Genomic DNA, 23,541 nt, shown 5'->3' with positions numbered 1-23,541 from the left:
ATCAATCTCGAGATGAGAAGCAGGCCACAAGTTCTTTAGTGATCAACAGTCTTGTCCCAGATGATGCAAGAGTCTGAAGGCTTGTTGCAGCCTCTTCCTGGTAGATGCCTTGAATAACAACCATACCAGTCAAGAAGGACAAACACAGACACTCTATGATCAATCATAAACAGTCAGGAATCAATGCACTCAGGAACAGCCTTCGGTCATGTGGTGCCCTAGGCAAAATGGCTCCACAGCACCCCCCACAAAACTCAGTGCCCCCATCCTGGTCTAGTTACACCATCCAGATTACTGTAAAAGTGGCCATGCTACAACGGCTCTCTAGGCAGCCGCCTAGTTGGCCTATGCCTAAGGCCGGCTATGAATGCACTCTACTCCTTCTCTCACCAGGAGCACCTTATAAGCACAAATTCCAAGCTAGCACCTATGAAGCAATTAGGCTTTCCAGTGATCAGCAGTCTTCAGGAAATAATGCACCTGGGCAAAACAGAGGCACTAGTAGGCAGAATGTGGGATCTGCAATAATTGGTGATCTTAGAGTAGATGTTGCAGATTTTAAAGGTAAGATAGAAAAACTGGGTTAATATTCTAAGAGTTGCAGTGTGCACTAAGCGGTTAGATGTGAAAGAGAAGATAACTTGAGCTTTAGCTATCTAAGTGGAGAGCCACTAATTTTTAAAGAGACGGAGAGACTGGAAAAGAGTGGGCACTTTGTATTCTGGTTCTATGGAATGCAGTTGGATGGCCAATAAAATGAAATAGCTACAAGGGAGTGATTTCACAAAATTATAATTTTCTACTTACAATAGCCAATGAAAGAGAAAAGGGAGGGGAATATGTGGTCAAATTAACATAATGGGTCGGCCAACTAGAAAGATAGTTAAGTTTAAAAACACAGCAGCAAAAGGGTGTGAGGGTGAGGTAAAACTTAATTTCTGTGTGACTCACAAAAGACACAGATCTAGGTAAAAAACTTTCCTACACTGTGAAGGACACCAGCGAGGAAGAGAAAAAGCAGACACTGTTAAAAACTCCTGATGTCCACCACGACAATGAAACTTAATAGTAAAATCAAAACTTTAATAAAAAGAGTATAACATAAAACAAGCAGCCCTCAGTCTTCCGATAAGCGCTTTCAGCAAATAAGCCTTCTTCAGATCGTGTAAAAAGGACTGTTCAGCTTTTGTATTTAAAAGACATCACAGCCATTCATCATTTAGCTCTATGACAACCCTTGTAGCAAACCAAAAAGAGGCCAGCTAGCAGAAAGGTTCCCAAAGCAGACATCCAAAAATCCACCATCTCAAAACAAAACACATGCAACACATACTTCAATAAATCAGTGTGTCAACCAATCACAGCCCTTAAGGCCAAACACCATGCCTGATACACTAGTAATAGGTGACTCTATAGTCAGACACACTGATGTCCCGCTGACCAGGCTGAACAAGAAGAGGGTGACTGTGAGCTGTCTATTGGGAGCTAGGATCCGCCACATAACACACGCACTCAAGTCACTCCAAAGCAAGTACAAATATGACTCCGTCATTGTCCATGCTGGCGTGAATGACCTGAGACGTACTTTCCTGGACTACATGAAAAGAGACATAGAGGAGCTCTCTGATTATGTAGCCCAGGCTGGTATGACCCTGACCCTGAGCAGCATCTTGCCCTCACCAAGAATGATACCACAATACAAAGACAAGATGATCAGCTTTAATAATTGGCTCAAGTACTGGTGTCATTCTAAGGGGATCCAATGTCTGTCTGCCTGGGATGACATGTTGGACAAGCCACGCTGCTTCACAAGGGATGGCTTACACCTGTTACCACTGGGCTTCTGGATATTGGCTTAAGGCTCTTGCCACCCCCATAGTGCCCTTTTTAGGCAAGGCTCAAAAGAAAAACCCACCTCCTCAGAAAACAAAAATGAAAAAAAACTAAGGGTAATGCTGCTCAACGCCAGAAGTCTAAATCTCAAGATGCAGGCACTCGATGCACTCCTCAGCATGGAGAACATTGACGTCTGTGCAGTAATTGAAACCTGGTTCAAGGCTCCTGAGAGCACCCCAGTGCTACCAGGCTATACCTCATATCATGCTTTTCGGCCCCAAAACCTGGGCCGAACCACAAAGGGAGGGGGAGTGTCTATATTCATCAAGGACACCCACACCTCCAGGTTAGTAGCAACACATGAAGCATCAGAGACCATACAGGTGCAACTAACCATAGGCAAAACTGCTATACAACTGGTTGCATGTTACAGACCACCCTCCCAATCTCAGGAACCCCACTCAGCCTTCCTGAAGACATTGGAGGATATGAATGTATCACAAAATACCATCATACTGGGAGACTTCAACTACCCAAACATAGATTGGGTACATTATTCTAGCCCTAATACCCTAGCCCAAAGGTTCCTGGAATTCATAAATTCAAATGCACTGGAACAACTAGTCACCTCTCCCACTAGGGGAGATAATATACTAGACCTGATCATCACAAACATGGGGACAAAATGCTCCACACCGGAAGTATACCCCTCACTAGTGAGATCTGACCACAAACTAATTACCCTGGATATACATATCTCACCTCCACCCCCAACACAAAAGACCACAGTGAAAAACTTCTCAAAAGCAGACTTCACTCTTCTTAAGACTGAGATGGTATCCTTTAAGCCCACTGTGCCAGTGGATACCACATCCCACAATGCCGAATCCTTCACAAATGCTTTCTATGGACATCTCCAAGAATGCATGGATCATGCAATCCCAAATAAATCCAAGTCCCTCTCCACCAAAGGCAAGAGTCCTGTCTGGTGGACCTCAGCCATTAACAAATTGTATAACAAAAGAAGGAAGCTACTGCACGTCAGAGCAAAATCCCATGAAGGGAAGACATCTCTGATCAACATTAGCAGAAAACTACGTTCTCTCATAAAAACACCCAAGGCCAACTTTGAGAGAAAAATCGCTAAGGATACTAAAGATAACCACAAAGCCTTCTTCAGCTATGTTAGAAACCTGGGCGGAAACCCTCAGATATGCTCAGAGTTAGTTCACAACAACAAAAAATACACTGAACCCACAGATATTGCCAACATTCTGGCTGACAGGTTCAGTGCAAATTTCTCCCCTCCATCACCCCCAAAAGAAGAAATACTTATCCCAGCTGAATGTAATCTCCCTGTCATCTCAGATGTCCAAGTGAGAACCGCCTTAAACAAAGCTAAAAACACAGCATCAATGGGACCTGACGGTATCCCAGGTTGCGTGTTACGTGAACTCCAAGAGGAGCTAAACCCACACATAAAAATGTTATTTAACCTTAGCCTTACTTCAGGATATGTACCTGAACACTGGCGTACAGCAACAGTGGTCCCACTCCACAAAGGGGGTACCTCTACAGACCCTGGGAACTACCGCCCCATAAGCTTAACCAGCCTGGTCTGCAAAGCTATGGAAAGAATCATTATGGAACTCATAAACAGAGACATAGGGGACCTACAGACACTTGACCCCACCCAGTTTGGCTTTGTAAAGGGCAGATCCTGCCTTTTGAACCTGGTTGACTTTTTCAAAACAGTCACTAGAGCCATTGATGAGGGCAAAGCAGTCCATACAGCCTACCTGGACTTGGCTAAGGCCTTCGCCACAATACCCCACTCAGGCATCATAGATAAGCTCAACAGCTTAAACGTAAACCCTTATGTCACTAGATGGGTTGCAAACTGGCTAAAGGACAGAACCCATAAAGTTAAAATTGCTGGGGCAATGTCAGACTCAAAGCCAGTCACAAGTGGTGTCCCACAGGGATCTGTCCTGGGACCCCTCTTGTTCGGCATTTATTTCTCAGATGTTAAAGCAAACATGGGAGGGTTGTGATTGACAAAGTTCGCAGATGACTGCAAACTAGGCGCCATAGTCGATACACCAGCAGACACATACATCCTACAAAAAGGCCTCACAGAAACGGACAACTGATGCCGGAGTCACGGCCTTAAACTTAATGCCAAAAAATGTATAGTCATCCCCTTTGGGAAAAAGAAAGTACCCACAAATTATCACATAGACAGCAACCCACTGAGTATGGAAAAAGTAATCAGAGACCTAGGGACCCAAGTCGACAGCGACCTCTCATTTGACACCCATGTTGCCAAAGTGGTTAGAAAAACATTCTACCTTGCACACCTCATCATGAAGGGATTCACATCCAGATCCGAGGATGTCATTGTACCCCTATACTCCTCCCTCATCAGACCCATGATTGAGTACAATGCCCCATTTGGTATGTACCTCACCTGGCATTTGCAATAGCTGGAGAGACCACAAAAGTACCTCACCAAGAGGATCAAGGGTCTCCAACATATGTCTTATTCTGCCAGACTAAAGAAACTTCAGCTCTATTCAGTAGCATACCGCCTGCTCAGAGGTGATCTCTGCCTGACGTACAAGGCCATGTCCAATCAGGATCTGATGGACATGCTCCACCTCAAAAAATCCAAATCCATCAGGACCACGAGAGCTAAAGACTTAAACCTTGGCACAAGTATGAATAGGACATGCTGGAGGGATAGATTCATAACCCAGAGGCTTCCCATGCTTTGGAACAAGATCCCAGTTCGTATTAGGCAGAGCCCCTCACTGACTCTCTTCAAGAGAAATCTTGATGAGTGGATGGGAGATCGTAAGTTTACCCCAGGGGTCACATCTGTGTCACTGCTAGACAGGGGCACAGTAAACTAATTCTATTATATAAGGGGACCTTCATTGTGTCACTACTAGACAGAGGCACAGTATTCTAAATTTATTCTGTACATTTTTTGTACCATTTCATGGGGTGACAAAATCCACATCACTATGGCTAGGCTTACAAATGCCCCAGGGCAGATAGCCTAGTACTAAACTATGAAACTATGAATTTCCTTCATTGTAATTAAAGGGGCAATGCATCTCTGTACTATAAGATTGTATGTGGGAAAACTAATAGCTGTAGATATAAATGCATTAAATGAATGAAGCGACAATCAAGTAAACTTGCTAATCATATTAAATTAATTATCCAGCATGTATCCCTTAGCTCTGTGAGATTATGAACATCACCTCCTCTTGTGGTCTGACAGACTGCCTCTATGGCCTTAAATACAATGTAATGAGAAGGATACTGTGCTAATTGGGCTGCTAAGGCATTATTGGGATCTTTCTGTTTGATGTCCCTCAAATGTCTGAGGATACGTTCCCTAAGACGTTGATCTGTTTTGCCAACATAGAAAGCACTACATTGGCAGCAAGTCGCTAAGTATATGATGTGGGAACTAGTACAATCAGCATAGACATTAAAATTGTACTGTTGCCTGGAGTATGGATGTAGAAAAACATTGGAGCTGTCAATGGAGTTGCACGCTTTGCATCTCATGCACTTGAAAGTGCCCTTTCTATTAGAATTGGGCCTGTTTCTTTCTAATCCATCTTTGTTACAAATGAGACGTTTCAAATTCTTCTTATTCTTGTATAGGAATCTAGGCTGTTCACCTACAATGTCTTATTTTGTCATCGGTTGTCAATATTGGCCAATACTTCCTAATAACTTCACATACGTGCTTATTATCAGCAGTGTATGTTAACAAACATTTGAGTTGCTGTGACTGAGTTTTAAGATCGAGACTCTCGTGATGACTCGATGTAGGTTCAGAGAAGTAGGGACGTCCCTTTCCTCTCCTTAATTCCTGTAGATCATGCTTCAATCTTAAATTCTTTCTTTTATAAGATCTTTTACTTAAATATGTCTCAATATTTCTCTGTTCTTCTACAAAGTCTTCTTTCTCAGTAAATAATCTTGAAGTTCTTAAAATCTGATTCTCAAAGATGTTATCAAAAATGTCCCAGGTGCATACTCCCCCTATGCAAATAATGATTTCTCCAGGTTTCTTTTTTGTGAATTCCTGTACTGATACCTCTATCAGGATGCAGATGAATCTTTACATCCAGGAATTCTATGGTCTCCGAAGAATGTTTAACTACAAACTCTAGAAAATCAGTGCTCTCGTTGATAAAATTGACAAAAAGGTTCAATAGTGTAGAGCTGCCTCTCCAAAGAATAAAGACATCATCCACAAAACAGCTGTAGTACACTAGATATTGTTTCCAAGTGCTGGGTATCAGTTCATTATGTTCCCAATCAGCCATAACCAAGTTAGAATAGCTATTTGCACACGGGGTGCCCATAGCCACACCCCATGTCTGCAAATAGAAAGAATCCCCATACATAAAGATGTTATTTTCCAATACAAGTTCCAACAAGGAACATATTGGTTCTACTTCCATATTATTCCTTGCTAAAAAAGATCTTATTGCCTGTAGACCATAGTCATTCGGAATCACCGTAAACAAACTCCTGATGTCCATTGTCACTAGTAACAAATCTTCATATTTCTTAAAGTCCTTGGTAACAGTTCCTGCTAATGGCAGGGCCTTCTTTAATCCATTCTCCACGTACATGGAGACGGGTTCAGTTACCCACCCCCTTCCAGAAACTATGGGACGTAGGGGTGGGTCAACTGGATCCTTGTGAATTTTGGGGAGTCCGCTGATGTATGGAAACATAGGTTTGGGGCAATAAAAGAACTCATATAGTTCTTGTGAGATGTTTGTCTCTATCAATAGATCATATAGGTAGTTACAAAAACGATTTACCTTACTCACAGCTTCACTGTGACTTAATCTCTTATAGGTTCTTTCATCATCCAACATATGGCTTCCATCACCACTATACATCCTCCCTTATCAGCAGGCTTGATGACCAAGCTATCTGTTTCCTTTAGCTGCTTCAGTATCTCATTCTCATTAGTGGTTAAGTTGAAGAAACGTCCTTGTCCTTTGGTTGTATTACCCCTTAGCTTGAAGATTTCATCTTCACATAATCTTAAGAACATCTCCATTGGTGGAGGATTAGGGGGAACAAAGCTACTCAATTTTGTTTAAGGTAGCCATCTACTGTCATTAGCTTGTCCAAAATACATTTTAATGCAAGGTTCCTGCAAAACATTCTAATATCCAGCACAAATTCACTAATATCAGACGGTAAGGCTGGAATAAAACTCAGGCCCTTGTCTAATAAGGAAATCATACCAGGGCTTAAACTCTTATTAGAAAGATTCACTACTAGACTTGGTTCAGATCCAATTAAAGTGTGAGCTTCTTCCTTTTCCGTTCTTGACTCTCTGTTCTTTGAGTCCTGTAATGGTTGAATTTGGAAAAAAACGGCAATGGCCAATTTATCGCTGCATGCATTGCCCCCTCTTTTGGTCTAGTTGCTAAACTGGGAGCTAGAGAAGCATTCCTATTGCCAATTTCTGCACCCATAGTGGCTGTACTACTAGACGCTTCTCTTGAGTCTGTTTCAGATATTACAAAATTGGAGGTCGGTACTGATGAGTTGAGTGACAGGGTTATGAATGGAAGGTTCCAAATCAGTTAAACTGACATGAGTAATCACATCTTCTCCATTAGGTCTTGAAAAAGGTATCTTCTCCTTATGTGATGGTAAAGCTCCCCGCCCCTTATTATTAAATTCCTCTCTCGGCTATTCAAAGATATGGCCTCTCACAAAATCCTGATGGTCATGGGTTAGCTTTTTAACCTTCTGCTGTCTTAGCTTCGCTTCATAAACATTCAAGTTAATCTGTAGTTGCTCTAGACTATTCAGATGTGAGTCATGCAGCTCTAAGCTTTCCAATTCAGTCTGCTTAGTTGATATAATCGCTGCCATCCTTTCCTCTTCCGGCTTGAAAAATTCTATCAGCAAGTTCATGTATTGTCGACTTGTTTCAAAATTTATAATTTGCCATTTTGCGAGCAAGTCCGGATAAGTGTTCCCATATGAGGGTAAACACTTCACTCGCATACTTCGAGGTACAATGTGATGGTGCAAGCACGCTTCCATATGGAAGCATTGCCACTGCAGTCTCTTGAGCCGGTAAGCTGCATTCTCCACTTCCCGAAATATACAGTTAAAGTTATTATCAGGAGCCAATACAACAACTGTGGAAGCAGCTACATTACCCAAATTCAGATCTAGAAGCAGATTCAACAAGTCTCCTGATAGATTGAAATGTTGCATGTTCTGAGTTTGTCATTCAAATTCAATTGCTGGTTCGCCATGTTCAGTGTAAGAAACAAAAACAGTCAATAGGTAAAAAACTTTCCTCAACTGTGAAGGACACAAGCTCTGGTCCCTGTCCTTATTTAAAAACACAATTAAAACCAGAATATAAGTAAAACACAGTGTAAAGAAAATAAATCACAATATACAAACCAGAAGAAGGCAGTGAAGCAATACAAAATACAAGAAAAGCAAAAACAAACCAATCTTTCCCTCACAGCAAGCTGTGGCAGAGTCTGAGCAAGCTTTTCCAGTTCCGTATTAAAGCTGAGCTAGTAGAAAGCCTTTGCCTATGGCATCCCTAGTTGTTCTGGAGAGATAGGGGGACATTTTATAGGAGAAAAATAGGAGAGAATATATTTTCTTCCATATTTGCTCTAGGTGAAGGTAAAAGTTCAGTGCAGGATCATGACAAATACCAAAATAATTGAAGGAGATGACTTGGTCACTGGGATGTCAGGATGGTTATGGATAAGAAGAGACTGAGAGTTATTCTGCAATTTAGGAGATGTACCAAACAGCATTGTTTTAGTTTTGTAAGTGTTCATATTACCTTTTTTATAGTAATCCATTTGATATGAGAAAAGAATTCAGCTTGTATTTCTTGTATGGCCGAGGAGGTCAGGTTTGAGTGAAATAAGACAATCTCATCAACATAAAGTAAGAGAAAGAGATGAGGGAGGTCAAGTGGTAGTTTATTAATGAAGACGTTAAAAAGAAGGGGACCCAAAATGGAGCCTTACAAGACTCCTTTAAGGAGAGGGATGGAAGCAGAGAGGCTGTTCCAAAACTGTCCTGAGAAGTGCTGATTGGAAAGATAATTTTTAAACTAGGGAGCTGTATCTAGGTTAATTCCAGTTTTAGTTAGTTGAGATAACAGAATGCTAAAATCAATTGGTTTGAAAGCTCTGGTGAGGCCAATAAAGATGGCTCCAGTGAGGAGACCTTTGTCCACAAATAGGAGGACATTATCAATAAGTGTCAAGAGTGCTGTAGAAGTGCTCCTACTAACCCAAAAGCCATGATAATTTGAGAACAGTAGATGATGTTGGGAGATGTAATACAAGAATTGATTGTACACCATGATAATTTGAGAACAGTAGATGATGTTGGGAGATGTAATACAAGAATTGATTGTACACCATGATCATTTGAGAACAGTAGATGATGTTGGGAGATGTAATACAAGAATTGATTGTACACCATGATCATTTGAGAACAGTAGATGATGTTGGGAGATGTAATACAAGAATTGATTGTACACCATGATCATTTGAGAACAGTAGATGATGTTGGGAGATGTAATACAAGAATTGACTGTACACCATGATCATTTGAGAACAGTAGATTATGTTGGGAGATGTAATACAAGAATTGATTGTACACCATGATCATTTGAGAACAGTAGATGATGTTGGGAGATGTAATACAAGAATTGATTGTACACCATGATAATTTGAGAACAGTAGATTATGTTGGGAGATGTAATACAAGAATTGATTGTACACCATGATAATTTGAGAACAGTAGATGATGTTGGGAGATGTAATACAAGAATTGATTGTACACCACAATAACGTAAGAACAGTAGATGATGTTGGGAGATGTAATACAAGAATTGATTGTACACCATGATAACTTGAGAACAGTAGATGATGTTGGGCGAGTAATACAAGAATTGATTGTACACCATGATAATTTGAGAACAGTAGATGATGTTGGGAGATGTAATACAAGAATTGATTGTACACCATGATAACTTGAGAACAGTAGATGATGTTGGGAGATGTAATACAAGAATTGATTGTACACCATGATAATTTGAGAACAGTAGATGATGTTGGGAGATGTAATACAAGAACTGATTGTACACCATGATCATTTGAGAACAGTAGATGATGTTGGGAGATGTAATACAAGAACTGAATGTACACCATGATAATTTGAGAACAGTAGATGATGCTTGGAGATGTAATACAAGAATTGATTGTACACCATGATAATTTGAGAACAGTAGATGATGTTGGCAGATGTAATACAAGAATTGATTGTACACCATGATAATTTCAGAACAGTATATGATGTTGGGAGATGTAATACAAGAATTGATTGTACACCATGATCATTTGAGAACAGTAGATGATGTTGGGAGATGTAATACAAGAATTGATTGTACACCATGATCATTTGAGAACAGTAGATGATGTTGGGAGATGTAATACAAGAATTGATTGTACACCATGATCATTTGAGAACAGTAGATGATGTTGGGAGATGTAATACAAGAACTGATTGTACACCATGATCATTTGAGAACAGTAGATGATGTTGGGAGACGTAATACAAGAATTGATTGTACACCATGATCATTTGAGAACAGCAGATTATGTTGGGAGATGTAATACAAGAATTGATTGTACACCATGATCATTTGAGAACAGTAGATGATGTTGGGAGATGTAATACAAGAATTGATTGTACACCATGATCATTTGAGAACAGTAGATGATGTTGAGAGATGTAATACAAGAATTGATTGTACACCATGATCTTTTGAGAACAGTAGATGATGTTGGGAGATGTAATACAAGAATTGATTGTACACCTTGCGACAGCAAGGTGAATAGGAAAGTTGTTAGGGGAGGGTATATGGAGAAGTAGCCAGTTAGAATGAAAGTCCGAGCACTGTTGCTTTGAGCTAAGACTTGTGCATTTAAATTAGATTTAAAAAGCAGCAGTTTCCACCATCAGGTCTAGAACCATGTCTTTCATCAAAATAATAGTTGTACCCAAGGAAGAAATAGTGGGTGAATTATCAGTGAGTTTGAACCAAGATTCTGTTATAGCTATAATGTTTGGGTGGTAGAGGGTGGAAAGCTGTTTAGTTGGTCTGTTTTGTTCTTGGTTCTCTTGGCATAATTGAAACACAAGATGAAAGCAAAAGGCCAGAGCTAGCTTCAATGTTGCTGCGTAGGATAAAGAAGAGTATTACAGGGGTGAACTTAAACAGCAATTTGGGTAGTTTAAGGGAGTGTCATGTAAAAGGGATGAGTTGGTAGTATAAGCAAGTGAGAGTGGATGTGACATGCAAAGAAAAGTGTGTAAGGAAGGGGATAGGTCTTGGGGGTGTGTGCTTATGTGGGTATATGAATAGTGAAGTAGAATTATATATACCAACACTGGGATCGCACAACAGTGGGGAAAGGGCAAATTCCCTTTTCAATATTTTTAGTTTTTGAAGAAATGAATGCACACTATATATATATATATATATATATATATATATATATATATATATATATATACATATACACACACACACACACACACACACACACACACACACATATATATATATATATATATATATATATATATATATATATATGTAGGTATACATAGGTTTACAATCAAAATTTCGAATGCTGTTATGTGAACTTTGATTGCCGAAAGGCAATTTTCAAAGTCGCATAATGATGATTTGAAATATGTCGAACCTGCAACGGTGAATGCTACTGTGCATCCATTGGAGATCGCACTATGGTAGGGATCGGAAACTTTGCCCTTTTCCTCACTGTAGTGCGACCTCAGAGTTGTAATATATAAGTAGCAGGGGGTGTGGGTGGGTGCAGGGGGGCATGCCCCCCTGCAAAATGTGTGCTGAACTTCACTGGATGTTCATGTTTCGTAATTCTGATTGGTCAGTGGTGTTAATTTAAACAATGTTTTTCAAGTAAGTAATTACTTGTAGAAACGTTGTTGAAATTTTGATAGTAAACTATATATATATATATATATATATATATATATATATATATATATATATATATATATATATTCACTTTGAATCATCGAATGTTCAGAACATCGACGTTTTGATCATCGAGACCAGAACATCGATGTTCAGAACATCAAAGCTTCAAAATGAACCATAAAAACACCCCCTGCACCCCCCATATGGGGGTGCTGTGCCCACCACACCCCCTCTACTTTAATATTCCAACTATGAGATCGCACTACAGTGGGGTAAGCGAAATCCCCCATTTACCGCTATATGTGGTAGCGCTAAATGGGAGATTTCCTGTACCCTACCTGCAATGCCAACACTCAGATGGCACACACACACACACACACACACACACACACACACACACACACACACACACACACACACACACACACACACAACATGCAGGGCACCTTGCTGCCCTGCATACAAACCCAAGATTCTACAATCTCACTTACCTGGCACTTCCACTTTAAACCTTCGATGTTCTGAACATCGATGTTCTGGTCTCGATGATCAGAACGTCTATGTTCCGAACATTCGATTATTTAAAGTGGAACCATATAAATATATATATATATATATATATATATATATATATATATATATATATATATGTATGGAACCACTACTAAATACTCAACACTCACTCTACCTATACCCAAAATCTCGAGACCAAACACCTGAAACACTACAATACCGAAAAACCAAAACCCCGAAATTCAAACTACTGGAAAACTACACACAACATACACCACACACAGACACATTCACACACCTTACCCCAAAACACAAACATGCAAACCTAACCTACAGACAAGCAGGGGGGCGAGCCCCCTGTAACCCCCCCCCATGTGGGGGGCTGAGCCTCACACACACCCCCTACTTAAATATTCTAACTCCAAGGTCGCACTACCCAGACAAACACATGAATACACCACCACACGCCTACATCCCCCTCGCACACACACATTACACTGACAACATACACTTACACACTAAACCTCTAACCGACACAGTTAAACAGAAATACTTACCTGCCCTTCCACCATACCACAACACCAGAAGCACGAATTTCAACCTCCTGATAGTCGGGATTTTGAAATTCTCACTTCTGGTCTTTCGGTAGTTTGGGGTTTCAGCTTTATGGTCTGGAAAGTTTAAAATTCATTATTTCAAACTTTCGAGATTATTTAGTGTTCTCATATATATATATATATATATATATATACTTGTACAAGTTCGAACCTTATATGGTCGAGAACATAAGTTCGAACTTGTAAAAGTTCGAGCACTTCAACGGAAATCACCATAAAGGGAGGTTTCCATTCTGTTGAATGAGGTACGATCTCGAAGTTGGTATATTTAAGTAGCGGGGGGGTGGGGTGCAGGGGGCTTATCCCTCTGGTTACAAAAGTTTATTTTGTTTTTCCTTCTTTTTTTTTTTTTTTATTTATAGTCAAAGTTTTGTAACTTCGAATGGAATGGTTCATACATTTCATGTTCAAAGTTATAAAACTTTGACTATGTGATATAGACCATATATATATATATATATATATATATATATATATATATATATATATGGGTCTACTTTGTTTACTTTGTTTTGTTGAATTTCATTTCACCCCGAGCACATTGCTGAAAACACAAATTACTGAGAACTCATTTCATTGAATCTCATTTCACTGAACTGAACTTAATATATATGGCAATGTGTAGAGTACTGTAAGGCAAGTAAAAGGTATATGCTCTTTTCCCCACTGTAGTGCGATCCTGGAGTTAGTATTTATAGTTATGGGCGGGTGTGGGGGATGTAGCCCCCCAGTTATTTTGAGTACATATTGTCTTCCGGAGAGAGAGTTAGTCACTGGTGTTGTAATAATGCATGTCTATTGTTTAAAATGTATTGTTTTGAAATTTTTGGTAAAACACAATATAAAACAAACAAACATACTTTGCTTTCCTGCACAGTAAAGTGTGTGTTTGTAGACATGTTACTGAAAGTCCTGGGCTATACATGTGGCGTCATATGTATATATTTATCGCTATATATTTTATATATATATATATATATATAAAATGAGTGTAACATGATTTGGAAACATTTGCCGGTGGTTCATAATTCAGGATTTTATCCCTTTTTTTATGCTTGTGCCACCCTGGAAATAGTATATTTAATTTCTGAGGTTATGAGGGAAGATCCCCCCCCCCCCTGTGTAAAAGCTGTTTTTTTTCATTATTTGTGACTGCAAATGTAACCTATTTGCTTACATTTACGAATACTTCAGTTATATTGTTTGAAGTAGCAATGAATGTCGTTGAAAATTAGATCATTCAGTTTTTTGCTTTGAACAATCTCATCCATGATTATTCATGATATATATACATATATATATATATATATATACATATATATATATATATATACATATATACATAGATATATATACATATATATATATATATATATATATATATATATATATATATATAAATATATATATATATATATATATATATATATATATATATAGGTGTACAATGAAAATGGTGAGTGCAGGTTAGACGAAAACATTAATGTCGAACTTCAGTTGGTTGATTTCCTTATCTCCGACCTGCACTATTGTGAGTATGCAGTTTAGCAAATGCCACTGTGCATTTGCACATATGTGATCACAGTTATGACTACAGGTTGCAGTACAGTGGGAATTGGGTAATTACCCTTTTCCCCACTGTAATACGATCTCGGAGTTGGAATATATTATTTGCAGGGGGTGTGGGGACGCAGCTGTGAAAACATGATGTTAAGTGATTTGCAGTAGTGAACTGAAAAAGAATGTCATAAGTGTGAAAGCGAATGTTTCACTACATGCGCTTCGACATTGTGAGCTCATTAATATGCAGTACATTGGAACATTGAATCAACAAGGTGAACATATTTTATGTGTTTCGATATTGTCATAGTAAACAAACACATACACATTATATATATATATATATATATATATATATATATATATATATATATCTATATATATCTATATATATATATATATCTATATATATCTATATATATCTATATATATATATATATATATATATATATATATATATATATATATATTTATATATGTGTGTATAAGTCACGTAAAGTCATTTGATTATTTTATCAACACATTTCCTGGTTATACTGTTTGGTTAACAGGAAAGCTGTTCAATTCTGCTGAGAGATAGCTGTAAAATCGGGGTTCAGGAATATGTCTTTTTTCTAGCATTGTGCAGTCTTGGAGTTAGTTGGTGTATATGACTGGCAGAGGTATGGGGTTGCAACCTCCCATGTGGCTTGCCTCCCTGCAAAAAGCATTATATTTGAATTTGTTTGCCCCAAGGTTATGTCTTGGAGCATACACATTTTCCAGTCAGTCTTTGGAGCTCAATCTTGTTTTGAGTTTATGTGAGTTAATTTACTGTGTAGCAGATCAACTTATGTAGTCCCATATATATGTGGGGTCTAGTTATAACAGCGAACAAGCAAAAGATCGAATGCTGTCATATCGACCACAAAAGAACGAAAACAAAAAAGAGTGAACAGCCAGAACAGCAAATTTTTTACCAGAGAAAAAATTTGCTGTTCCCAAAAAAAAAAAAAACACACTAAACACTATTTTAAGTGGGGGGCTTCACCCCCCACACCCCCTACTTAAATATACCAACTCTGAGATCACACTACAGTGCCAAAAATGGCAAAATGATAGAAGCAGCCAAGCGACTTCTTTCCCAGGGAAAGAATTTGCTTAAAAGCCGCTTCATCATTTTGCATTTTTGACATTTACAGTTCGACAAAGACGCATTCAACATAATGCGTCTTCGTTCTTTTGACAGGAACCCACATATGTGTGTGTGTTTGTATGTGTGTGCACATGCATATGGAAACTGTATCAATAGATTGATTAAAGCAACCATTAAGATACACATGATCAAATAAAAAAAAAACATATGGAGCTGCATCAGCACACATTCAATATGGAGTGAAAATTTACCGCATAGTACTGTCATCACACTACTTAGCAAACATGCATGCACACACCTCTGGACTACTTAGCAAACATGCATGCACACACCTCTGGACTACTTAGCAAACATGCATGAGCACACCTCTGGATACACATGAAGCTTAACTGCATAGAAACAAAGACTTACTATTTTACAAAGCTAAACGCACCAAAAGAACATATTGACATGCAGGAAAAAAATACCATCTGCTCTGAATCACGCTGTCTAAATCAAAAGGTGCAGAAGCCTGTGCTTGGAAAGTTCCGTTATTTTCTAAGCCTTTTGGATTCAGAGATTGCTCTCCTACAGACGTTTTCTCCTCACAACTGCCTCAGTGTGGCCAGTGGTCTCTCAGGCAAGGCTACATGTTAATGTATCAGTCCATGGGAATTAATGCTAAGTTCTCACTGGAAATGTCTCAACAGAGTAAAAATGTAATCTGGGAGGAAAAGTGACCAATGTAAACAAAATGGTCACTCATTCACTGTGTGACTATGACTTACTGGACAGATTTTAATGGATTTGTGCTTATCCATTTGTTCTAACCATTGTTTTATTAAATTATTTTTTTTTACAGAAGAATGAATAAAGGCGCTTTCTGAAATTGCTTCTGCTGTATAATATTACATGGTGCTTTCACTGTCAGCACTATGGTTTTGGTTTGATTTGTTATTGCTTATGGAATTTACACTATTGTCTAAAGTATCCTTGGAGTTGCTGTGTGCCTTGTATCCATTCTACAGAACCCCTTTGGGTTGCTTTGTACTGTGTTATCATTTCTGAACTAAGACTTGATGGATATATTTATGTGTGCACCCTACTCTTCGCAATGACTTGGCATTGCAATTTGGGCTTAGCTCTCAGATATGCCCTCCTCCTATTATTACAGTGATTAAAAGACACCAGCCTAGAGCACAGCATCAATTTTGCTTGCAGAGGTTACATGTAAATGCAGCATTCTGAAGGCATGGCTGTTGCAAATTAGTCATAGGCTCTGCCCCAGCATTAAAATAGCGTGGTAGAGTAAGATCTGCCATGCAATGTGGAGTGTGTAGCGTACAGTCATTATTTCCTCTAGAAGAAACAGTACTGTTAGTTCTACAGGAGGTAAGAACTGCAAAGCTGTGTGTGTGTGCTTTTAGGGGCATAATTCTGTGTGTCTGTGTGTAAGTGTACTTTTTTGTCAGAGTATGGGAGTGTGTGTGTCTAGGGGTATTGCTGGAACTATACGTGTGCATAACTGTAAATTTTGTCAGAGTATGGGTGCATGTGTGTGTATCTAGGGACATAATTCTGTGTGTGTGTGTGTGTGTGTGTGTGTGTGTGTGTGTGTGTGTGTGTGTGTGTGTGTGTGTGTGTGTGTGTGTCTAGGGGTATGACTGGGACTATGAGTGTGTAACTGTATATTTTTGCCAGAGTATGGGTGCATGTGTGTGTGTGTGTGTGTGTGTGTGTGTGTGTGTGTGTGTGTGTGTGTGTGTGTGTGTGTGTGTGTGTGTGTGTGTGTGTGTGTGTCTAGGGGTATTACTGGAACTATACGTGTGCATAACTGTAAATTTTGTCAGAGTATGGGTGCATGTGTGTGTGTATCTAGGGACATAATTCTGTGTATGTGTGTGTGTGTGTGTGTGTGTGTGTGTGTGTGTGTGTGTGTGTGTGTGTCTATGGGTATGACTGGGACTATAAGAGTGTGTAACTGTATATTTTTGCTAGAGTATGGGTGCATGTGTGTGTGTGTGTGTGTGTGTGTGTGTGTGTGTGTGTGTGTGTGTGTGTGTGTGTGTGTGTGTGTGTGTGTGTGTGTGTGTATGTCTGTCTGTGGTGCTTGTGTCTGTGTTAACTGGTACTTGTGCAACTTCATTGCATGGTTTGACAGAGGAACAATTAACCTAGTTAGTTCTAGCTGGGTAGTGTTTGATTTACAGACATGATAATGAGACAGTAATGAGATGCTCCTCAGTATGGGTTTATCATGTCTCCAGAAGCTCTATATGAAAATATTTTGTTCCTTTTCAAAAGTTCTTAAACCAGGAGAAGCTTTAACAAATGTGCCTTTAGTCAGGAAGCAAGGGTTCATGTTCAGCAGAATCGCAGCACTGCTCTTGAGTTATACCCTTTTGCTTTTATTTTTTTCCTCCTGATGGTGGCCTTTAGGGTCCCTAAGTTGGTTTAGCTTGATTTATATAGCTACCACTTCATTGAACCTGTGATTTTGGCATTGTCGTGTCAATTTGTGAGTGGCCTAATGGTGAAGGTGTTTGCCTTAGAAACACAAGATGCAGGGTTTGAATCTCACAAGGGACAACTGGCAAGGCTTAAAAAATGGCTTGCAAAGCTAGTTAGCTTAGTACAAACTTATGAATGAGACTTATGAGAGAAAATGCAAACATAGCAGTATCAAGCAAACACTTTACCTTGATGAAAGAAAAAAACAATGCCTTACTCCATCCATTAATCTGGTGACTACAAATGTGTTTCAAAAAAGATGCTTCTTTTCCAGTAATTACAGATTGCCTTCCCATTCTGCACAAAGTCCCTGGGACTACTCCTAGAATTCTATACTTAACAAAAATCAAGTGAATCTAACTACAGTACTGGGGAAAAGGCTTAATAAGCAGATAGCTTCTGTACGTATTACCTTCCCAAAGACTTTGTATCAGCATTCTGTCATGCTCCCCATAGAGGATAGAGTCAAGATTCAGCAGCGGCATGCCATTCTTCTCCTATAGTATTCAGGGTTGGTCTAGGTGTCTCTGCATTCCATCCTTCCACTGCTGTCGAGTCATATCTTACCTCTATAATAACCCTATAAACATTAGTTATCATAAATAGAGTTTACTAGGAATGGAAGAAGATTAGTAGGCCTTTGTTCTGCACCACACACACGCGCACGCGTGCACACGCACACACACACACACACACACACACACACACACACACACACAAACACAAACTGCACCAACAGCTATGGACACTTTATAGAGTCCATATAATCTTTTTTCCTACAATGGGAGATGTATGTGGTCACATATATATGTGGTGGGGTGGCCCAGTGGTGCAGCAGTTAGTGTTGTCACCTCACAGGAGGAGGTTCTCCATTTTGATTCTTGGCAAGGGGTTCATTCTGTGTGGATTCCGCATGTCCTGCCTGTGTTCGCACGGGTTTACCCAGGGTGCTCTGGTTTCCTTCCACATTCCAAAGACACGCAGCAGGTGGTTTGGGCACTCTAAATTGCCCTAGGAGTGAGTGTGTGGTACATAAGAACTACATTGTCAAGGCTAGCCATTTGGCTCTAGATGATTGTCACTGTTGAAGTGACACCCTGACCCCATGTGCAAAAATGGGAAGAGTAGTTGAGGATGGATGGATGGGAGATGTATGTGGTCATGCTTTTGTTCTTTCTGATGTATGATGGTGAAATAATTATCTTGTACTGACAAATCCTCTTTCAGATGTTAAGTTTATTACTTCGTTTTCAAAAACCAACATGCAAAAATGGTTATAGGATCATGTGATCATAGGAAGTTACTAGGCTATTGGCCCTAAGGCCTCTACAAGCCTAGCCATGTTATATCTTTGTTCCCTTATGGACAAGGATATATACCTAGGGACACCTAGACCAACAATCCTACTATATGACACTCCAAGCCAACCACTCCAAAAACCTCAAACAGTTCTGGAAGTCCATTAACTCACTTCTCAATCCAGGCACCAAAAATAACCCTTGCCCTGACACTACCAGGCCTGATCCAGAAATTGCCACTCTTTTCAACTCCTTCTTTACTAACTCTATAGCTGAACTAAATAAGACCTTCCCAATTAACTCATCCACACAGTTCAGTCACTCTACCTGAGCCTCTAAACCCAACCCTCCCCCTGCCTTTGAATTTAAATCAGTCTCTACCTCATATATAAAAAACTTCTCAGCAAACTAAAACCATGCTCTAATGCCCCAGATAACATTTCATCCAAATTCTTACAAACTGCTGCAGATGGAATCACCCTCCCCATTAGCATCCTATTCAACAGATCCATACAGGAATCTTATGTCTCCAAGCTGTGCAGTGCTGCCTTTATACATCCTCTCCACAAAGGTGGCATAAATAATAATACCTCAAACCTTTGCCCCATAGCCATCCTCTCCCCAATAACAAAAATATTGGAAAAATGCATTCACATCCAACTAATGCTCTTCCTTACCAAAAACCACCTCATCTCTCAAACCCAACATGGCTTCCGTCCTGGCCATAGCACTATAACTGCTCTTCTCTCATTCCTAGATATAGTCAACCATGCCCGCGACACTGGAAAAATAGTTTCAACAGTTCTACTAGATCTCTCCAAGGCTTTCGATACTGTCTCCCATACTCATCTCCTTAGCCACCTTGCTAACCTCAACCTTTCACACAATACCCTATCCTGGTTCTCAAGTTACCTATCTGACAGATCTCAAGCTGTAAAATGGAGGAAAGGCACCTCAAACTTCCTCTCTACCCCCACTGGAGTTCCCCAAGGTTCCATTCTTGGTCCTATGCTATTTAACATCTTTATCAATGATTTCCACTCTGCCATCCCAAATACTAAAATCGTACAATACGCCGACAACTCCACTTTAATCTACTGTGCCACCAACCATCCAGAACTTCTATCATACACTCAAACTGCTTTCTCCACCACTGAGAACTGGATGCTTCAAAACCACCTATCTCTAAACGCTAACAAATCCAAAATACAACTCCCCACTCAAATCCCTTCCCTCTTGACAAAATCTCTTTCCAAATTAGAAGCCATAACGATTCAACCATAGAAATTGTTCCCTGTGCCAAACTACTTGGGGTTACTATAGATGAAAACCTAAAATTTGACACCCATATTCAACTAAACATCAAGAAAACACATCAAAAGCGTGGCCTGCTATACAGAAACATCCGCTATCTCTCTCCTTCTACTAAACAAACCCTCGCCACTACCTATCTTCTTCCCTCACTAAAGTATGGTGCCCCTCTACTAACTAACTTATTTGCCTCCATCTCTTCCAAAATGGAAAGTTGTTATAATAAAATTTCAAAATTTGCCATCAAAGCTAAACAATCCTCCCACCATTGCTCTGCCCTCCACTCACTAAACTGGCTAGAACTTCCCAACCTTCTAGACTACCTCCAATTTATTACTGCCCATAGGCTATTATTTAACCCTTCTGTCCTGCACTATCCAACATCCTACAACCATACACCCCTAAGAGGCCACTTAGATCTGCTCACCTAAACCTAATCACTGTCCACACACCAAAGCGACCTGCCGGACAGCACCTCCTGTCCTTTTCCTTAGCCAAAAAATAGAATTCTCTCCTTCCTTCATTACGAATGACAGAAAACCCTGACAACTTCAAAACCCAACTCCATTCCTACTTGTTCTCTAATTGGAAGTGCAATTGCACTTTCCCCACCTAGCCTTCTACTCTCTACACTAATTGTATTTCCATACTACTATTTCCAACAACTTTGCTCCATGGATTTTACTTATTCTTTACTGTTGTCATGTGTATATAATGTAAATATTGTAAATAGTTTGCTTTCCCTTTTTCCCCCTCCCTAACATTTATGCTTGTTCTACCATTCTGCCATAACAAGACTCAGATTCTATGTAACCTTTGAACCAACCATGTCAATATATGACTCAAATGCTATGTAACCACTGTACCTCATACTGTCACTGTATTACAATTTACCTGTATCCATAAACCTTAATTTTATCTGCTGTATCTTAATGTATCTGTATCTTTGAATCTTAATTTTATCTGTTGTATTTAATGTTTACTATGTAATGTGGAGCTTTTCTCCCCGGGCCTCCACTGAAAACGGGCTACTGAGCCCAGTGGACCTCCCCAGTCATCAAGCTGAAATAAATAAATAAATATAGTCTGTGTTTGTGCATGAATCTAATGTCAGCACCTGCTACCCCTGTCAAAGAAGGACATGGGTGAAACCCCTGGTGTAAATTTACAGTTTCCCATCCAATGGTCCAGGTTACATTTAAATGGGGTCATTGAGGAGTTCTGTTTTACATGAATTGGAAGTTTGTTCCAGAGGACTGGCAAACTTTGGGAGACATATCTGTCTCTCCAGCATATCCTGTTAATATTGCAGGCTAGGTTAAGATCAATAGAGCAAGTGAATCTTGTCCCATCGGACTAGCAGATGTGCAACAGCTTCATCAAGGCAGGGACTGAGAGTTCTCTGTAGGCCAGGCACAAGTCGCCTCTAATCAGTCTATATGATAATGAGTAAAGTGATAGGGCCTTCAGTCTCTCTGTGTAGGTCATGTGTTGTAGGCCCTGAATTCTCATATTTAGAAACGTCTGAGGTCTCTCCAGTTGTTACTGATATCTGCTGAAGTACATACAAAAAAGAGGATTGTACTCTTTTGCTGGTCTGATGAGAGCTGAGTACAGAGGAGTTATAACCTCCTTAGCTTTAGATGCTATACCCTTCCTTATGAGGTGTGCAACACAGAAGGCCTTCCTTACTGCTGTGGACACCTGATGATCAAAATTAAGAATGCTATCAACTTGCATTCCTAAATCTCTCACCACTGGGTTTGAACTTAAGGGGATTATTATTAATGTTGTAGTTAGTAGGGGGTTCTCCATGGCTTTGACACCATTCATTTGTCTGTGTAAGCCAACTTTGTATTATATTGACATTTTTGGGGGATTCAATGATTGCACCCAGTTTGCAATCATCAGCAAACTTGGTAAGCTATAGGCCATCTATTTTAACCCAGACTTCTGAAAAATAGATGCCAAACAGTAGGGGGCCTAGCACAGATCCCTGTGGAACACCACTAGTAACAGGTCTTCTAGTAGAGTTGGCATCCCCAATTCTGACTCTATGTGTTCTGTTTGTGAGCCAGTTGGCAACCCATCTAGTGATGTGAGGGCTAATCCCCAACTGGGTTAGTTTTTCAATGATGCCTGAGTGAGGGATTGTGTCAAAGGTCTTGGCTAGGTTAAGATAGGCAGTGTGAGCTATTTTGCCTTCATCCAGAGCCTTGGTGACATTCTTGAAGAAGTACACCAGGTTTAGCAGGCAAGATCTGCTCTTAACACAGCCAAACTGGGTCAGGTCAAGAGTTTGAAGGTTGCCTATATCCTTATTGATAAGATCCATGATAATTCTCTCCATGGCCTTGCAGATAAAGCTGGTTAGGTTTATGGGTCTATAGTTTCTGGGATCAGTTGAGGGACCCCCTTTGTGCAAGGGGATTACAGTTGCTGTTTTCCACTCAGCTGTGACAAAGTCAGTGCTTAGACTAAGACTGAAGAGCTTGCTCAGCAGTTGTAAGAGCTCCTGTTTTAGACCATTTAATAATCAGCCTGGGATGTTGTCCGGTCCCAAAGAGGCTGTGTTTTTGGCCTTGGAGAATGCGGCCATGACCTGCTCTCTGGAGATACTAGGCAGAGGAGTGCTCTTAGTGATTGCACTGTCTACAATTACCATGTTAACTGCGCAGAATCTGAACTGAAAATAAA

This window comes from Protopterus annectens, chromosome 3.part0 (assembly GCF_019279795.1).
Source record: "Protopterus annectens isolate FY-2018-M chromosome 3.part0, PAN1.0, whole genome shotgun sequence".
In the NCBI taxonomy this organism is placed as follows: domain Eukaryota; kingdom Metazoa; phylum Chordata; order Ceratodontiformes; family Protopteridae; genus Protopterus; species Protopterus annectens.
This window is presented reverse-complemented; position numbering follows the sequence as displayed.